We start from the raw sequence: 7,317 nt of genomic DNA on the forward strand, positions 1-7,317 counted from the left end.
TTCACCGTCTCTCCAGTCATTTTATCAATGTGTCTGTTCGGAGTCAAATTTTCAGTAATTGTTACTCCCAAATCCACTTCCTCTTTTGACTTCTTTAACTTCACACCATCCATCTCATAATGATATTGTATTCTTTTCTTACTCTTATCAAACTCCATTACTTTACATTTACTTAAATTGAATTCCATTTGCCAAGATTTACTCCATCTATTTATCTTATTTAAATCATCTTGCAATACCATACAGTCATTTACATTTTCTACCCTTCTCACCACCTTAACATCATCTGCAAACAAGTTCACATAACTATCTATTTCTTAATTTATGTTGTTCACATATATTACAAACATTATCGGTCCCAACACTGATCCCTGTGGGACACCACTAGTTAATTTTAGCCAAGATGAGTTTTGGTCTTGGTTTACAGTTCTCATTTCTGTATCATCCAGATAATCCTCCATCCACTCCAGCAGTCTTCCTCCAATTTTTCCATTTTTTTTTTCTTTTTTTATATTCCATAACAATCTTTGGTGTGGCACTTTGTCAAACGTTTTCTTCAAGTTTAAGTAGACACCATCCACCCACCCGTCTCTCTCCTGCACAACATCGACTATCCTTGAAAAAAAAGGGCATTATAAGAACATAAGAACATAAGAAATAAGGGAAGCTGCAAGAAGCGACCAGGCTTACACGTGGCAGTCCCTGTATGAAATATACCTACTTATTTCCATCTATTATCCCCATCCATAAACTTGTCTAATTTTCTCTTATAGCTCTCTAGTGTCCTAGCAGTAACAACATGATTACAGAGACCGTTCCACTCATCTACCACTCTATTTGAGAACCTATTTTTTCCTATCTCCTTCCTAAACCTAAATTTTTCAAGCTTGAACCCGTTATTTCTTGTTCTACCCTGGTTGCTGATCCTAAGAATTTTGCCTACATCCCCCTTGTTATAACCCTTATACCACTTAAAGACTTCTATCAGATCCCCTCTTAACCTACGTCTCTCTAAAGAATGTAAATTTAACAGCTTCAACCTCGCCTCAAGGAATATTCCTCATCCCCTGTATCGTTTTAGTCATTCTCCTCTGTACTGATTCTAATAGACCTACATCTTTCCTGTAATGTGGGGACCAGAACTGCACAGCATAGTCTAGATGAGGTCTGACCAGCGCCAAGTATAACTTTAATATTACTTCCGGCCTTCTACTTTTAACACTCCCAAATATTAATCCTAGTACCCTATTTGCCCTGTTTCTGGCTTCTATGCATTGTTTCCCTAGACGGAGTTCAGAGCTAACTATAACTCCTAAATCTTTCTCGTACCCTGTACCTACCAGAGTTTGGTTGTTTAATGTGTACCTATTGTGTGGGTTTCCTCTACCTACGCTAAGCACTTTGCATTTATTGATATTAAATTGCATTTGCCATCTTTTAGAGATTTTGGTGAAACTTTTGCTGTTGCCTTGGACATATCAAAAGCCTTTCATAGAGTCTGGCACAAAGCTTTGATTTCCAAACTACCCTCCTACGGTTTCTATCCTTCTCTCTGTAACTTCATCTCAAGTTTCCTTTCTGACCCTTCTATTGCTACTGTGGTAGACGGTCACTGTTCTTCTCCTAAATCTATTAACAGTGGTGTTCCTCAGGGTTCTGTCCTGTCACCCACTCTCTTCTTATTATTCATTAATGATCTTCTAAACCAAACTTCTTGTCCTATCCACTCCTACGCTGATGATACCACCCTGCACTTTTCCACGTCTTTTCATAGACGTCCAACCCTTCAGGAGGTAAACATATCACGCAAGGAAGACACAGAACGCCTGACTTCTGATCTTTCTAAAATTTCTAATTGGGGCAGAGCAAACTTGGTATTGTTCAATGCCTCAAAAACTCAATTCCTCCATCTATCAACTCGACACAACCTTCCAGACAACTATCCCCTCTTCTTCAATGACACTCAACTGTCCCCCTCTTCTACACTGAACATCCTCGGTCTGTCCTTTACTTATAATCTGAACTGGAAATTTCACATCTCATCTCTAGCTAAAACAACTTCTATGAAGTTAGGTATTCTGAGACGTCTCCGCCAGTTTTTCTCACCCCCCCAGCTGCTAACTCTGTACAAGGGCCTTATCCGTCCATGTATGGAGTATGTTTCACATGTCGGGGGGGTTCCACTCATACTGCTCTTCTAGACAGGGTGGAATCAAAAGCTTTTCATCTCATCAACTCCTCTCCTCTAACTGACTGTCTTCGGCCTCTCTCTCTCACCGCCGCAATATCTAGCTGTCTTCTACCGCTATTTTCATGCTAACTGCTCTTCTGATCTTGCTAACTGCATGCCTCCCCTCCTTCCGAGGCCTCGCTGCACAAGACTTTCTTCTTTCTCTCACCCCTATTCTGTCCACCTCTCTAACGCAAGAGTTAACCAGTATTCTCAATCATGCATCCCTTTCTTTGGTAAACTCTGGAACTCCTTGCCTGCTTCTGTATTTCCACCTTCCTACGACTTGAATTCCTTCAAGAGGGAGGTTTCAAGACACTTATCCACCAATTTTTGACCACTGCTTTGACTCTTTTATGGGACTGGCATTTCAGTGGGCATTTTTTTTATTAGATTTTTGTTGCCCTTGGCCAGTATCCTTCCTACATAAAAAAAAAAAAATCTATCCGTCCATTCATTCATTCTATCTAAGTCTGCCTGCAAGGCGATGGCATCGGATTCTGACCTAATTAATCTACCTATCTTTATGTCATCCGCAAATTTACTATCACTACTAATTCCACTATCCAAGTTGTTGATATATATTAGAAATAACAATGGCCCTAATACTGATCCCTGTGGCACCCCACTAATTACATGACCCCACTCGGATTTCGAGCCGTTTATTACCACTCTGTCGCCTGTTACCAAGCCTATACAGCCTAACACCTTCCCATCTATCCCGTGTGCCCTAACCTTTCTCAAGAGCCTTTGATGGGGTACCTTGTCAAATGCTTTACTAAAGTCCAGATATAAGATATCATAACTATCACCATTATCTACTGCCTCGTACACCTTACTGTAAAAACTTAACAAGTTTGTCAGGCAAGACTTCCCCTTTGTGAAGCCATGCTGTGACTGATTTATCAAGTTATGTTTGTCTAAATGTTCCCTGATGTTCCTCGCTATTATTGACTCTACCATTTTACCTACAACTGAAGTTAAGCTGACAGGTCTATAATTAGACGCTAAAGTTTTATCTCCTTTCTTAAAGATGGGTACTACATTAGCCTGCCTCTACATTACTGGTACCTCACCCGACTCCAGTGATTTCCTAAAGACAGAAACTAACGGCTCACTGATAATCTCTTTGCATTCCTTAAGTACTCTGGGATATATTTCATCAGGTCCTGGTGTCTTCAACTTTTTTAGCCTATCTATCTCCTGTTCCACTATCTCCCTAGTTATGGAAATATCTGTCAGCTTCTCATTCTCATCTGCTCTAAACACCTGTTCACTATCTGGCATATCCCTTATGTTTTCCTGGGTGAAGACAGTTAAAAAATACTCATTCAGAAGTTTACTAATCTCCTCTCCAGAACTAACCAGCTCCCCATCTGCTGCCTTTAATGGACCTACAGTATCCTTATTCTTCGTCCTGTATACCTGATAAAATCCCTTGGGGTCCGTCTTCGTCTGGCTGGCTACCTTTAATTCATAATTGTCCTTAGCTTTCCTCGTTAACTTCCTGACTGTTCTAACTAATTCATTATATTGTGTCCTTAAAACTTCTTCACCTGCCCTTAATCTCTTATATATACTTCTCTTACGCCCTATATAATGCTTTAACCTAGCAGTCATCCATTTAGGGTCATTTTTTTGTGATCTTATTGTCCTATACGGGATATTTGCTAACTGAACTGTATGAACTTTATCTACGAAATATTTATACAATTCATCTACATTTACCTCACCTAATCCCCTCATCTCGGCCCCTACCATCCTCTCCACTCGCCTAGACCTCACCTCTCCCATTTCAGCATGACCTGACATTCCAACATACTCACACCTATCTCCACCCCTTCCGAACACATCTTCCCTCCTCTTGTCCTACACCCTCACGCCTCACCTCACCTCTCTCATCCTGCCTTATCTCTCTGAACTCCGTCCCCGACCTGACCTCACCCTGCATCCTTTGCCAGTCCACTCCTTGGAGGTACCTTTTTAATTCTTCAAAATCTTCTCTCCTAAAGTTCATGGGTCATAACAATTTACCAAAACTTTATCTCTTTCCAAATGTTTCATCCATCTTTCCTTTATTGTTCTTTCACATAGTTTTCCTACAACACTGGTCAAGGACACTGGTCTATAATTTAGTGAGTTTTCCTTATTTCCTCCTCTGAATATGGTGTAATATTTGCTCTCTTCCAATCTTTTGGTACTCTTCTCTGTGATAGTGATGTCACCACTAGACTGTGAATTTTATCAGCCAGTTGTTCTCTACATTCCTTCAATATCCAGTTTGATACTCCATGTGTGTTGTGTGTGTGTGTGTGTGTGTGTGTGTGTGTGTGTGTGTGTGTGTGTGTGTGTGTTACATAAGCCATACATTTGTTACTCTGCTGAGTAAGGACCGCCGAATGTTGGAAATGATCTCAGAACGTTCTCTGACAACAATGTTGTGGAATGAATTGTCTTCACTCAAGGTAAAACTTGATCTTAAAGCGTTTACCTCTTATGATGAAGGTAACAGTTTGATTACCGTAATCCACAACGGCGTTGTATTTATGCAGGAGGTGCACTCCCATCACTAGATCAACAACCTCCTGTTCGATGAACTCCACCTTTTCCGTCTCCAGGCAATGGTTATCTCCCATATCTATCGATATGCGTTGGGGCATTTTGCTCTCGTTCCTCTCGTCAGTTAGGACGTTGAGAGCGTGCCTGGACAAGTAGAGATTCTCGGCCCCGGTGTCCAGAATCACGGACATTTCCCTTGTAAATCCGGCGTTCACTCTCTGAACCCAGAAGCTTGGCACCCCATCTTGATCCTTGATTATACTGTTTTGGAGCAAGTGGGTCGGTTCGCCAATGTACAAGCTGCTCCCGCTCTTCCAGAAAGCTTGTATCATGGCGCCTCGCCTGAGGAGGTGCACGTCCAGCACCACGTCGTCAGGATTGTAGCATCTTTCAAGAGCCTCTGACAAAACTCGAACTGGTGTGCGGATATTCACCCCGCCCTCCAGAGTAATCAGCACGTTCTTCAAGGTAATGAACTCCACTTTCTGGTTGCCTATCCACAGGTGATAAATTTCCTTGTCCGTCTTCTGACCAATGTCGAGGGCCAGCTTCTTGGCCAGAGAGGCGAACATAAAAGTCTTGCTGGTGCCGGAGTCCAATACAAAGCTGCACTGCTTACCATTCATTAGACCCCACACCCGATTACCCTCCCTCACCTCCAGCCGTGAGCTTTGAGGAATGTTGGACTCCTCAGTCACCTCGGTCCCAGGTTCTGTCGTCTTGAGATTCAAGGTCTCCATCTTATTCCCAGAGGCTTCACCTTTCTTGTGTGCAGGATTCATAAGTTGAAATATTTTTGCTTAAAAATATTAAAACATTCGTGGCATGTATTGTTCAAACATTGCATAGCAAAGTAGAAGTGTGTATATATATATATATATATATATATATATATATATATATATATATATATATATATATATATATATATATATATATATATATATATATATATATATATATTTTTTTTTTTTTTTTTTTTTTTTTTTTTTTTTTTTGTCATGTTATTGGCCGAGTTTACCTTGAATGGGATCACGTTTTCTTAGTGTCCCCGTGTTCCGGTTACCTGCCATTCGGGCATTATCCTTACAACTGTTATAAGTAGTGTAAGGCTTATTTACCCATTTTATATCATGTAGTATTATTCTTTTCATAATTTAAGTTCTATATATCTTTGTATGTATAAGGAAGGAAGTATAATTGAGGTGGAAATACGTTGAAAACGAGGGGAGCTTGAGTGGGCAACAACACATTCCAAGGAGGGGAGAGCAGAGCGCCTTAGGTCGTGAGGAAAGGTGGAGGGAAGGCGTCTCTCAGGGAAGGATTTTGGTGTGGATTGGTGATGGAGTGAGTTCGTGGAGGTGTTAGTGGTGTAGCGGTATAACCTTGATATCCAGGATCAGGTTAGTGAGTCTTTTGTGGTACCAAGAGCTCTTGTCCGCTGAAATTCGGGTGTTGAGTTATGCCGGTGACGCTGTTGGAAGGGGTCAGAGGTCAAACTGGCAGCCATTTTGTGAGTGGAGGTAGTGGTGTTGACCTTGGAAGTTGGTGTTGTGGTGTATTGGTGATTTTGGGGATCATTTTATGGTGTTATGGGTAATTTTTGGTGATGATGGTAATCTTCTGTGAGGCTTGAGGAGGTGAAATACGGGAATTATTGTCTGGGGACGCGGTGATGGCGTCTGGGTAAATTCCTGCGGTTGAGGGGAAATATTTCTGTGACTGGTGGAGGTGTAAACGGGTTCTGGTGTTGTGGGAAGTGACGAGAACGTCACGTAGTAACGTATACTACCTCATGTTGTTTGTGAATTATAATTAGTATTAATATATGTGCTTGTAACATAGAAAAATCGTGTTTTCTACTCCCCCAACATTAATCAGGTATTAGAGGTAATTCCAGGTGTGCTGAGACAAGGTAAAGGTGGAGTGAGAGATAATTCTGGCGATTTCGGATAGGTCGGGTAGGCACTCGAAGCCTTTGAAAATCCAGACCTTTAAAACTTTCCGGGATCAGTGTAACGTCCACTTTCTTGGAAAGATAACCGGGATCGTACGATCGCAGGTAAGTAAGCGATCATGACAGAATATGGGGGCCCATCCGGGATCTGTGAACATTTGTGGAGTGTAACGAGTGTTACATGGTGATTGTCGATGGGAGGAATTTACCTGTGTGAAATATTTCTTTAAAAACTGTGTATGTATTGTGGTGAATATTTGGAGGAATATTTTGTGAATATTTTGTGGAGTGTAGTAATTGTAATCATGGCTGCTAGACGTGTTGAGATGTTCCTTCTGTCGAGAAGTGTGCATGATCTGTACACACTAACCAAGGAGGAATTATGTTCAGTGGCTGAGAGGTTTCAAGTGGAGTTGAAATCCAAGAAAAAGGAGGAAATGCAGGCGGAGTTGAAAAATGCTCTTGTGGAGAGCAGCTGGTTTGAAAATGATGGTGGTGAAAGTGAGGATAATGATGGGGAGAGTGTAGAGGAAGGTGCTGAGGTCAGTGAGATAAACCTGGGTGCTCTTGG

This window comes from Scylla paramamosain, chromosome 11 (genome assembly GCF_035594125.1).
Source record: "Scylla paramamosain isolate STU-SP2022 chromosome 11, ASM3559412v1, whole genome shotgun sequence".
NCBI classification, from domain to species: Eukaryota; Metazoa; Arthropoda; class Malacostraca; order Decapoda; family Portunidae; genus Scylla; species Scylla paramamosain.